Source organism: Heterodontus francisci, unplaced genomic scaffold (genome assembly GCF_036365525.1).
Source record: "Heterodontus francisci isolate sHetFra1 unplaced genomic scaffold, sHetFra1.hap1 HAP1_SCAFFOLD_57, whole genome shotgun sequence".
NCBI classification, from domain to species: Eukaryota; Metazoa; Chordata; class Chondrichthyes; order Heterodontiformes; family Heterodontidae; genus Heterodontus; species Heterodontus francisci.
Window position 1 is genome coordinate 1894804 of NW_027142024.1, and position 15735 is coordinate 1910538.

Below are 15735 nucleotides of genomic sequence, written 5' to 3' on the forward strand. Positions count from 1 at the left end.
ACTTGCACCAAGTAACAAAGACATACACTGATACCAAGTAACACAGACACACACTTACACCACGTAACAAAGACATCCTTTGACACCAATAGCACAGACATACACTTACACCAAGTAACACAGACATACACTGACACCAAGTAACACAGACATACAATGACACCAAGTAACAAAGGCATGCACTGACACCAAGTAACAAAAACATAAACTGACACCCAGTAACAAAGACATACACTGACACCACGTCACAAAGACATGCACTGACACCAAGTAACAAAGAGATACACTGATACCCAGTAACACAGACACACACTTACACCAAGTAACACAGACATACACTGACACCAAGTAACAAAGACATACAATTACACCAAGTAGCAAAGACACACACTTACACCAAGTAACACAGACATACACTGACACCAAGTAAAAAAGACATACACTGATAACCAGTAACACAGACACACACTTACACCAAGTAACAAAGACATACACTGATACCAAGTAACACAGACACACACTTACACCAAGTAACACAGACACACACGTACACCACGTAACAAAGACATACTTTGACACCAAGTAGCACAGACATACACTTACACCAAGTAACACAGACATACACTGACACCAAGTAACACAGACATACACTGACACCAAGTAACAAAGACATACAATTACACCAAGTAACAATGACACACACTTACACCAAGTAACACAGACATACACTGTCATCATGTAGCAAAGACATGCAATGATACCCAGTAACACAGACACACACTTACACCAAGTAACAAAGATATACACTGATACCCAGTAACACAGACACACACTTACAACAAGTAACAAAGACATACAGTGACACCAAGTAACAAAGACATACACTGACACGAAGTCACAAAGACGGACACTGACACCAGTAACAAAGACAGACACTGACACCAAGTCACGAAGACAGACACTGAGACCCAGTAACAAAGACAGACAATGACACCACGTCACAAAGACATACACTGACACCAAGTAACAAAGACATACACTTACACCAAGTAACACAGACATACACTGACAGCAAGTAACAAAGACATACAATTACACCAAGTAACAAAGACACACACTTGTACCAAGTAACACAGACATACACTGACACCAAGTAACAAAGACATACACTGATACCCAGTAACACAGACACACACCTGGCAGCACATTGGCACAGAGGCTCGCAGCCTCACAGCTCCAGTGACCAGGGCTCGATTCTGGGTGCTGCCTGTGCGGAGTTTGCAAGTTCTCCCTGTGTCTGCGTGAGTTTCCTCCTGGTGCTCCGGTTTCCTCCCACATGCCAAAGACTTGCAGGTTGATAGGTTAATTGGCCATTATAAATTGACCCCAGTCTAGGTAGGTGGTAGGGAAATATATAGGGAAAGGTGGGGATGTGATAGGAATACGGGATTAGTGTAGGATTAGTATAAATGGGTGGTTGATGGTCGGCACATACTCGGTTGACCGAAAGCCTGTTGCAGTGCTTTAACACTAAACTAAATACTGACACCCAGCAACACAAACAAACACACACTGACACCCAGTAACAGAGAGAAACACTGATACACAGTAACAAAGAGATACACTGACACACAGACTCACACTGTCACCAAGTAACAAAGACATACACTGACACCCAGGAACAAAGACATACACTGACACCGAGCCACAAAGACATACACTGATAATCAGCAACAAAGACACACACTTACACCAAGTAACAAAGACATACACTTACATCAAGTAGCAAAGACATACACTGACACCAAGTAACAAAGACATACACTGATACCCAGTAACACAGACACAGCCTGACACCAAGTAACAAAGACATATACTGACACCAAGTATAAAAGGCATACACTTACACCAAGTAACTAAGACACACACTTACACCACGTAACACAGACATACACTGACACCAAGTAACAAAGACATACACTGACACAAAGTAACAAAGACATACACTGATACCCGGTAACACAGACACACACTTACACCAAGTAACAAAGACATACAATGACACCAAGTCACAAAGACACACACTGACACCCAATAACAAAGACATACACTGACACCAAGTCACAAAGACATACAATGATACCCAGTAACAGACACACACTTACACCAAGTAACAAAGACACACACTGACACCAAGTCACAAAGACACACACTGACACCCAGTAACAAAGACATACACTGACACAAAGTAACAATGACATACACTGACACAAAGTAACAATGACATACACTGATACCCAGTAACACAGACACACACTTACACCAAGTAACAAAGACATACACTGACACAAAGTCACCAAGACATACACTGATACCCAGTAACACAGACACACACTTACTCCAATTAACACAGACAGACACTGACACCAAGTAACAAAGACATACACTAATACCCAGTATCACAGACACACACGTACACCAAGTAACAAAGACAAACACTGATACCCAGTAACACAGACACACACTTACACCAAGTAACACAGACATACACTGACACCAAGTAACATAGACACACACTTACACCAAGTAACAAAGACATACACTTACACCAAGTAACAAAGACATACACTGACACCAAGTAACAAAGACCTAAACTGACACGCAGTAACACAGACACACAAGGACACCAAGTAACAAAGACACACACTTACACCAAGTAACGCAGACGCACACTGACACCCAGTAACACAGACACACACTTACGCCAAGTAACAAAGACATACACTGACACCAAGTAACAAAGACATACACTTGCACCAAGTTACAAAGACATGCACTGACACCAAGTAACAAAGACATACACTGATACCCAGTAACACAGACACACACTTACACCAAGTAACAAAGACATACACTGATACCCAGTAACACAGACACACACTTACACCAAGTAACACAGACATACACTGACACCAAGTAACACAGACACACACTTACACCAAGTAACGCAGACACACACTGACACCCAGTAACACAGACACACACTTACACCAAGTAACAAAGACATTCACTGACACCAAGTAACAAAGACAGACACTGACACCAAGTAACAAAGACATACACTGATACCCAGTAACAGAGACGCACACTTACACCAAGTAACAAAGACATACACTGATACCAAGTAACACAGACATGCACTGACACCAAGTAACAAAGACACACACTGATACCCAGTAACAAAGACATACATTTACACCAAGTAACAACGACATACACTGATGCCCAGTAACACAGACACACACTGACACCAAGTAACAAAGACATATACTGACACGCAGTAACACAGACACACAAGGACACCAAGTAACAAAGACACACACTTACACCAAGTAACGCAGACGCACACTGACACCCAGTAACACAGACACACACTTACGCCAAGTAACAAAGACATACACTGACACCAAGTAACAAAGACATACACTTGCACCAAGTTACAAAGACATGCACTGACACCAAGTAACAAAGACATGCACTGATACCCAGTAACACAGACACACACTTACACCAAGTAACAAAGACATACACTGATACCCAGTAACACAGACACACACTTACACCAGGTAACACAGACATACACTGACACCAAGTAACACAGACACACACTTACACCAAGTAAAAAAGACATACACTTATACCAAGTAACAAAGACATACACTGACACCAAGTAACATAGACATAAACTGACACCCAGTAACACAGACACACAAGGACACCAAGTAACAAATACACACACTTACACCAAGTATCGCAGACACACACTGACACCCAGTATCACAGACACACACTTACGCCAAGTAACAAAGACATACACTGACAGCAAGTAACAAAGACATACACTTACACCAAGTTACAAAGACATGCACTGACACCAAGTCACAAAGACATACACTGATACCCAGTAACACAGACACACACTTACACCTAGTAACAAAGACATACACTGATACCCAGTAACACAGACACACACTTGCATCAAGGAACACAGACATACGCTGACACCAAGTAACAAAGACACACACTTACACCAAGTAACACAGACACACTCTGACACCCAGTAACACAGACACACACTTACACCAAGTAACAAAGACATACTCTGACACCAAGTAACAAAGACATACATTTACACCAAGTAACAAAGACATACACTGACACCAAGTAACAAAGACATACACTGATACCCAGTGACAGAGACACACACTTACAACAAGTAACAAAGGCATACACTGACACCAAGTAACACAGACATACACTGACACCATGTAACAAAGACATACACTGACACCCAGTAACAAAGACATACACTGACACCGAGCCACAAAGACATACACTGATAACCAGTAACACAGACACACACTTACACCAAGTAACAACGACATACACTGACACCAAGTAACAAAGACATACACTTACATCAAGTAACAAAGACATACACTGACACCAAGTAACAAAGACATACACTGATGCCCAGTAACACAGACACACACTGACACCAAGTAACAAAGACATATACTGACACCACGTAACTAAGGCATACACTTACACCAAGTAACAAAGACACACACTTACACCAAGTAACACAGACATACACTGACACCAAGTAACAAAGACATAACTGACACCAAGTAACAAAGACATACAATGACACCAAGTCATAAAGACAAACACTGACACCCAGTAACAAAGACATACACTGTCACCAAGTCACAAAGACACACACTGACACCCAGTAACAAAGACATACACTTACACCAAGTAACAACGACATACACTGACACCAAGTAACAAAGACATATACTTACATCAAGTAACAAAGACATACACTGATACCCTGTAACACAGACACACACTGACACCAAGTAACAAAGACATATACTGACACCAAGTAACAAAGGCATACACTTACACCAAGTAACAAAGACACACACTGATAACAAGTAACACAGACACACACTTACAGCAAGTAACAAAGACGTACACTGACACCAAGTCACAAATACACACACTGACACCCAGTAACAAAGACATACACTGACACCAAGTATTTTGACATACACTGACACAAAGTAACAATGACATACACTGATACCCAGTAACACAGACACACACTTACACCAATTAAAACAGACAGACACTGACACCAAGTAACAAAGACATACACTGATACCCAGTAACACAGACACACACTTACACCAAGTAACAAAGACAAACACTGATACCCAGTAACACAGACACACACTTACACCAAGTAACACAGACATACACTGACACCAAGTAACACAGACACACACTTACACCAAGTAAAAAAGACATACACTTACACCAAGTAACAAAGACATACACTGACACCAAGTAACATAGACATAAACTGACACCCAGTAACACAGACACACAAGGACACCAAGTAACAAATACACACACTTACACCAAGTATCGCAGACACACACTGACACCCAGTATCACAGACACACACTTACGCCAAGTAACAAAGACATACACTGACACCAAGTAACAAAGACATACACTTACACCAAGTTACAAAGACATGCACTGACACCAAGTCACAAAGACAGACACTGATACCCAGTAACACAGACACACACTTACACCAAGTAACAAAGACATACACTGATACCCAGTAACACAGACACACACTTGCACCAAGGAACACAGACATACGCTGACACCAAGTAACAAAGACACACACTTACACCAAGTAACACAGACACACACTGACACCCAGTAACACAGACACACACTTACACCAAGTAACAAAGACATACACTGACACCAAGTAACAAAGACATACATTTACACCAAGTAACAAAGACATACACTGACACCAAGTAACAAAGACATACACAGATACCCAGTGACAGAGACACACACTTACAACAAGTAACAAAGGCATACACTGACACCAAGTAACACAGACATACACTGACACCAAGTAACAAAGACATACACTGATACCCACTAACTCAGGCACACACTGGGGGGGGAGGTGGGTGGTGGGGGCGCGGGGGAACATTGGCGCAGTGGTTCGCACCGCAGCCTGACAGCTCCAGGGACCCGGCTTCGATTCTGGGTACTGCCTGTGCGGAGTTTGCAAGTTCTCCCTGTTTCTGCGTGAGGTTCCTCCGGCTGCTCCTGTTTCCTCCCACTTGCCAAAGACTTGCAGGTTGATAGGTTAATTGGCCTTCATAAATTGCCCCTAGTATAGGTAGGTGGTATTGAAATATATTGGGACAGGTGGGGATGTGATAGAAATCCGGGATTAGTGTAGGATTAGTGTAAATGGGTGGTTAATGGTCGGCACAGACTCGGTGGGCCGAAGGGCCTGTTTAAGTGCTGTATCTCTAAACTAAACTAAATACTGACACCTAGTGTCACAGACACACACTGACAGCCAGTAACACAAACAAACACACACTGACACCCAGTAACACAGAGAACCACTGATACACAGTAACAAAGACATACACTGACACCAAGTAACACAGACACACACTGACACCCAGCAACAAAGACATACACTGACACCAAGTAACAAAGACATACACTGACACCAATGTAACAAAGGCATAAACTTACACCAAGTAACAAAGACACACACTTACACCAAGCAAAACAGACATACACTTCCACAAAGTAACAAAGACAGACAATTACACCAAGTAACAAAGACATACACTGATACCCAGTAACACAGACACACACTTACACCCAGTAACAGAGACACAAACTTACACCAAGTAACAAAGACATACACTGACACCAAGTAACAAAGACATACACTTACACCAAGTAACAAAGACATACACTGACACCAAGTAACAAAGACATGCACTGATACCCAGTAACACAGACACACACTTACACCAAGTAACAAAGACATACACTGATACCCAGTAACACAGACACACACATGCACCAAGTAACACAGACATACACTGACACCAAGTAACAAAGACATAAACTGACACCCAGTAACAAAGACATACACTGACACCAAGTCACAAAGACATACACTGACACCCAGTAACAAAGACATACACTGACACCAAGTCACAAAGACATACATTGACACCCAGTAACACAGACATACACTTGCTCCAAGTAACAAAGACATGCACTGACACCAAGTAACAAAGACATACACTGATACCCAGTAACACAGACACACACTTGCACCAAGTAACAAAGACATACACTGACACCAAGTAACAAAGACTTACACTTACACCAAGTAACACAGACATGCACTGACACCAAGTAACAAAGACATACAATTACACCAAGTAACAAAGACACACACTTACACCAAATAACACAGACATACACTGACAAAAAGTAACGAGGACATACACTGTTACCCAGTAACACAGACACACACTTACACCAAGTAACAAAGACATACACTGATACCAAGTGACACAGACACACACTTACACCAAGTAACACAAACACTCACTTACACCAAGTAACAAAGACATACACTGACACCAAGTAACAAAGACATACAATTACACCAACTAACAAAGACACACACTTACACCAAGTAACACAGACATACACTGACACCAAGTAAAAAAGACATACACTGTTACCCAGTAACACAGACACACACTTACACCAAGTAACAAAGACATACACTGATACCAAGTAACACAGACACACACTTACACCAAGTAACACAGACACACACTTACACCACGTAACAAAGACATACAATTACACCAAGTAACAATGACACACACTTACACCAAGTAACACAGACATACACTGTCACCATGCAGCAAAGACATGCAATGATACCCAGTAACACAGACACACACTTACACCAAGTAACAAAGACATACACTGACACCCAGTAACAAAGACATACACTGACACCAAGTCACGAAGACATGCACTGACACCAAGTAACAAAGACATACACTGATACCCAGTAACACAGACATACACTTACACCAAGTAACAAAGACATGCAATTACACCCAGTAACAAAGACACACACTTACACCAAATAACACAGACATACACTGACACCAAGTAACAAAGACATACACTGTTACCCAGCAACACAGACACACACTTACACCAAGTAACAAAGACATACTCTGATACCAAGTGACACAGACACACTCTTACACCAAGTAACACAAACACTCACTTACACCAAGTAACAAAGACATACACTGACACCAAGTAACAAAGACATACATTTACACCAACTACCAAAGACACACACTTACACCAAGTAACACAGACATACACTGACACCAAGTAAAAAAGACATACACTGATACCAAGTAACACAGACACACACTTACACCAAGTAACACAGACACACACTTACACCAGTTAACAAAGACATACAATTACACCAAGTAACAATGACACACACTTACACCATGTAACACTGACAGACACTGTCACCATGTAGCAAAGACATGCAATGATACCCAGTAACACAGACACACACTTACACCAAGTAACAAAGACATACAATGACACCAAGTAACAAAGACAGACACTGACACCAAGTCACAAAGACAGACACTGACACCCAGTAACAAAGACATACACTGACACCAAGTCACGAAGACAGACACTGACACCAAGTAACAAAGACATACAATTACACCAAGTAACAAAGACATACACTGACACCAAGTAACAAAGACATACACTGTTACCCAGTAACACAGACACACACTTACACCAAGTAACAAAGACACTCACTTACACCAAGTAACAAAGACATACACTGACACCAAGTAACAAAGACATACAATTACACCAACTAACAAAGACACACACTTACACCAAGTAACACAGACATACACTGACACCAAGTAAAAAAGACATACACTGTTACCCAGTAACACAGACTCACACTTACACCAAGTAACAAAGACATACACTGATGCCAAGTAACACAGACACACTCTTACACCAAGTAAAACAGACACACACTTACACCACGTAACAAAGACATACAATTACACCAATTAACAATGACACACACTTACACCAAGTAACACAGACATACACTGTCACCATGTAGCAAAGACATGCAATGATACCCAGTAACACAGCCACACACTAACACCAAGTAACAAAGACATACACTGACACCAAGTAACACGGACATACACTTACACCAAGTAACACAGACAGACACTGACACCAAGTAACAAAGACAGACACTGACACCAAGTCACAAAGACAGACACTGTCACCCAGTAACAAAGACAGACACTGACACCAAGTCACGAAGACAGACACTGACACCCAGTAACAAAGACAGACAATGACACCACGTCACAAAGACATACACTGACACCAAGTAACAAAGAAATACACTTACACCAAGTAACACAGACATACACTGACACCAAGTAACAAAGACATACAATTACACCAAGTAACAAAGACAGACACTTACACCAAGTAACACAGACATACACGGACACCAAGTAACAAAGACATACACTGTTACCCAGTAACACAGACACACACTTACACCAAGTAACAAAGACATGCACTGATATCAAGTAACACAGACTCACACTTACACCAAGTAAAACAGACACACACTTACACCAGGGAGCAAAGACATACACTGACACCAAGTAACAAAGACACACACTTACACCAAGTAACACAAACACTCACTTACACCAAGTAACACAGACATACACTGACACCAAGTAACAAAGACATACAATTACACCAACTAACAAAGACACACACTTACACCAAGTAACACAGACATACACTGACACCAAGTAAAAAAGACATACACTGTTACCCAGTAACACAGACACACACTTACACCAAGTAACAAAGACATACACTGATACCAAGTAACACAGACACACACTTAAACCAAGTAACACAGACACACACTTACACCACGTAACAAAGACATACAATTACACCAAGTAACAATGACACACACTTAAACCAAGTAACACAGACATACACTGTCACCATGTAGCAAAGACATGCAATGATACCCAGTAACACAGACACACACTTACACCAAGTAACAAAGACATACACTGACACCCAGTAACAAAGACATACACTGACACCAAGTCACGAAGACATGCACTGACACCAAGTAACAAAGACATACACTGATACCCAGTAACACAGACATACACTTACAAAAAGTAACAAAGACATGCAATTACACCCAGTAACAAAGACACACACTTACACCAAATAACACAGACATACACTGACACCAAGTAACAAAGACATACACTGTTACCCAGCAACACAGACACACATTTACACCAAGTAAAAAAGACATACTCTGATACCAAGTGACACAGACACACGCTTACACCAAGTAACACAAACACTCACTTACACCAAGCAACAAAGACATACACTGACACCAAGTAAGAAAGACATACATTTACACCAACTACCAAAGACACACACTTACACCAAGTAACACAGACATACACTGACACCAAGTAAAAAAGACATACACTGATACCAAGTAACACAGACACACACTTACACCAAGTAACACAGACACACACTTACACCAGTTAACAAAGACATACAATTACACCAAGTAACAATGACACACACTTACACCATGTAACACTGACATACACTGTCACCATGTAGCAAAGACATGCAATGATACCCAGTAACACAGACACACACTTACACCAAGTAACAAAGACATACACTGATACCAAGTAACACAGACACACACTTAAACCAAGTAACACAGACACACACTTACACCACGTAACAAAGACATACAATTACACCAAGTAACAATAACACACACTTACACCAGGTAACACAGACATACACTGACACCAAGTAAAAAAGACATACACTGTTACCCAGTAACACAGACAAATACTTATACCAAGTAAAACAAACACTCACTTACACCACGTAACAAAGACATACACTGACACCAAGTAACACAGACATACACTTTCACCAAGTAACACAGACATACACTGACACCAAGTAACAAAGACATACAATTAGACCAAGTAACAATGACACACACTTACACCAAGTAACACAGACAAACACTGTCACCATGTAGCAAAGACATGCAATGATACCCAGTAACACAGACACACACTTACACAAAGTAACAAAGATATACACTGATACCCAGTAACACAGACACACACTTACACCAAGTAACAGAGACATACAATGACACCAAGTAACAAAGACAGACACTGACACCAAGTCACAAAGTCAGACACTGACACAAGGTGACAAAGACAGACACTGACACCAAGTCACGAAGACAGACACTGACACCAAGTAACAAAGACATACACTTACACCAAGTAACACAGACATACACTGACACCAAGTAACAGAGACATACAATTACACCAAGTAACAAAGACACACACTTACACCAAGCAACACAGACATACACTGACACCAAGTAACACAGATACACACTGACACCCAGTAACAAAGTCATACACTGACTGCAAGTCACAAAGACATACACTGATACCCAGTAACTCAGACACACACTTCCACAAAGTAACAAAGACAAACACTGACACCAAGTAACAAAGACAGACATTTAGACCAAGTAACACAGACATGCACTGACACCAAGAAACAAAGACATACACTTACACCAAGTAACAAAGACACACACTTACACCAAGCAACACAGACATACACTGACACCAAGTAACAAAGACATACACTGACACCCAGTAACACAGACTCACACTTACACCAAGTAACAAAGACATACACTGATGCCAAGTAACACAGACACACTCTTACACCAAGTAACACAGACACACACTTACACCACGTAACAAAGACATACAATTTCACCAATTAACAATGACACACACTTACACCAAGTAACACAGACACACACTGTCACCATGTAGCAAAGACATGCAATGATACCCAGTAACACAGCCACACACTAACACCAAGTAACAAAGACATACACTGACACCAAGTAACACGGACATACTCTTACACCAAGTAACACAGACAGACACTGACACCAAGTAACAAAGACAGACACTGACACCAAGTCACAAAGACAGACACTGTCACCCAGTAACAAAGACAGACACTGACACTTAGTCACGAAGACAGACACTGACACCCAGTAACAAAGACAGACAATGACACAATGTCACAAAGACATACACTGACACCAAGTAACAAAGAAATACACTTACACCAAGTAACACAGACATACACTGACACCAAGTAACAAAGACATACACTGACACCAAGTCACAAAGACATGCACTGATACCTAGTAACAAAGACTTACACTGACACCAAGTAACAAAGACATAAACTGACACCCAGTAACAAAGACATACACTGACACCAAGTCACAAAGACATAAACTGACACCCAGTAACAAAGACATACACTGACACCAAGTCACAAAGACATGCACTGATACCTAGTAACACAGACACAACCTTACAACAAGTAACAAAGACACACACTTACACCAAGTAACACAGACATACACTGAGACCAAGTAACAAAGGCATGCACTGACACCAAGTAACAAAGACATAAACTGACACCCAGTAACAAAGACATACACTGACACCAAGTCACAAAGACATACACTGACACCCAGTAACAAAGACATACACTGACACCAAGTCACAAAGACATGCACTGATACCCAGTAACACAGACACACACTTACACCAAGTAACAAAGACATACACTGATAACCAGTAACACAGACACACACTTGCACCAAGGAACACAGACATACGCTGACACCAAGTAACAAAGACACACACTTACACCAAGTAACACAGACACACACTGACACCCAGTAACACAGACACACAGTTACACCAAGTAACACAGACATACACTGACACCAAGTAACAAAGACATACATTTACACCAAGTAACAAAGACATACACTGACACCAAGTAACAAAGAGATACACTGATACCCAGTGACAGAGACACACACTTACAACAAGTAACAAAGGCATACACTGACACCAAGTAACACAGACATACACTGACACCAAGAAACAAAGACATACACTGATACCCACTAGCTCAGGCACACACTGGGGGGGGGGGGGTGGGGGCGCGGGGGAACATTGGCGCAGTGGTTCGCACCGCAGCCTGACAGCTCCAGGGACCCGGCTTCGATTCTGGATACTGCCTGTGCGGAGTTTGCAAGTTCTCCCTGTGTCTGCGTGAGGTTCCTCCGGCTGCTCCTGTTTCCTCCCACTTGCCAAAGACTTGCAGGTTGATAGGTTAATTGGCCTTCATAAATTGCCCCTAGTATAGGTAGGTGGTAGGGAAATATATTGGGACAGGTGGGGATGTGATAGAAATCCGGGATTAGTGTAGGATTAGTGTAAATGGGTGGTTAATGGTCGGCACAGACTTGGTGGGCCGAAGGGCCTGTTTAAGTGCTGTATCTCTAAACTAAACTAAATACTGACACCTAGTGTCACAGCCACACACTGACAGCCAGTAACACAAACAAACACACACTGACACCCAGTAACACAGAGAACCACTGATACACAGTAACAAAGACATACAATGACACCAAGTAACACAGACACACATTGACACCCAGTAACAAAGACATACACTGACACCAAGTAACAAAGACATACACTGACACCAAGTAACAAAGGCATAAACTTACACCAAGTAACAAAGACACACACTTACACCAAGCAAAACAGACATACACTTCCACAAAGTAACGAAGACAGACAATTACACCAAGTAACAAAGACATACACTGATACCCAGTAACACAGACACACACTTACACCCAGTAACAGAGACACACACTTACACCAAGTAACAATGACATACACTGACACCAAGTAACAAAGACATACACTTACACCAAGTAACAAAGACATACACTGACACCAATTAACAAAGACATACACTGATACCCAGTAACACAGACACACACTTACACCAAGTAACAAAGACATACACTGATACCCAGTAACACAGACACACACATGCACCAAGTAACACAGACATACACTGACACCAAGTAACAAAGACATAAACTGACACCCAGTAACAAAGACATACACTGACACCAAGTCACAAAGACATACACTGACACCCAGTAACAAAGATATACACTGACACCAAGTCACAAAGACATACACTGACACCCAGTAACACAGACATACACTTACACCAAGTAACAAAGACATGCACTGACACCAAGTAACAAAGACATACACTGATACCCAGTAACACAGACACACACTTGCACCAAGTAACAAAGACATACACTGACACCAAGTAACAAAGACTTACACTAACACCAAGTAACACAGACATACACTGACACCAAGTAAAAAAGACATACACTGTTACCCAGTAACACAGACTCACACTTACACCAAGTAACAAAGACATACACTGATGCCAAGTAACACAGACACACTCTTACACCAAGTAACACAGACACACACTTACACCACGTAACAAAGACATACAATTACACCAATTAACAATGACACACACTTACACCAAGTAACACAGACATACACTGTCACCATGTAGCAAAGACATGCAATGATACCCAGTAACACAGCCACACACTAACACCAAGTAACAAAGACATACACTGACACCAAGTAACACGGACATACACTTACACCAAGTAACACAGACAGACACTGACACCAAGTAACAAAGACAGACACTGACACCAAGTCACAAAGACAGACACTGTCACCCAGTAACAAAGACAGACACTGACACCAAGTCACGAAGACAGACACTGACACCCAGTAACAAAGACAGACAATGACACCACGTCACAAAGACATACAGTGACACCAAGTAACAAAGAAATACACTTACACCAAGTAACACAGACATACACTGACACCAAGTAACAAAGACATACAATTACACCAAGTAACAAAGACAGACACTTACACCAAGTAACACAGACATACACGGACACCAAGTAACAAAGACATACACTGTTACCCAGTAACACAGACACACAGTTACACCAAGTAACAAAGACATACACTGATACCAAGTAACACAGCCACACACTAACACCAAGTAACAAAGACATACACTGACACCAAGTAACACGGACATACACTTACACCAAGTAACACAGACAGACACTGACACCAAGTAACAAAGACAGACACTGACACCAAGTCACAAAGACAGACACTGTCACCCAGTAACAAAGACAGACACTGACACCAAGTCACGAAGACAGACACTGACACCCAGTAACAAAGACAGACAATGACACCACGTCACAAAGACATACAGTGACACCAAGTAACAAAGAAATACACTTACACCAAGTAACACAGACATACACTGACACCAAGTAACAAAGACATACAATTACACCAAGTAACACAGACATACACGGACACCAAGTAACAAAGACATACACTGTTACCCAGTAACACAGACACACAGTTACACCAAGTAACAAAGACATACACTGATACCAAGTAACACAGACTCACACTTACACCAAGTAAAACAGACACACACTTACACCAGGTAGCAAAGAAATACACTGACACCAAGTAACAAAGACATACAATTACACCAAGTAACAAAGACACACACTTACAACAAATA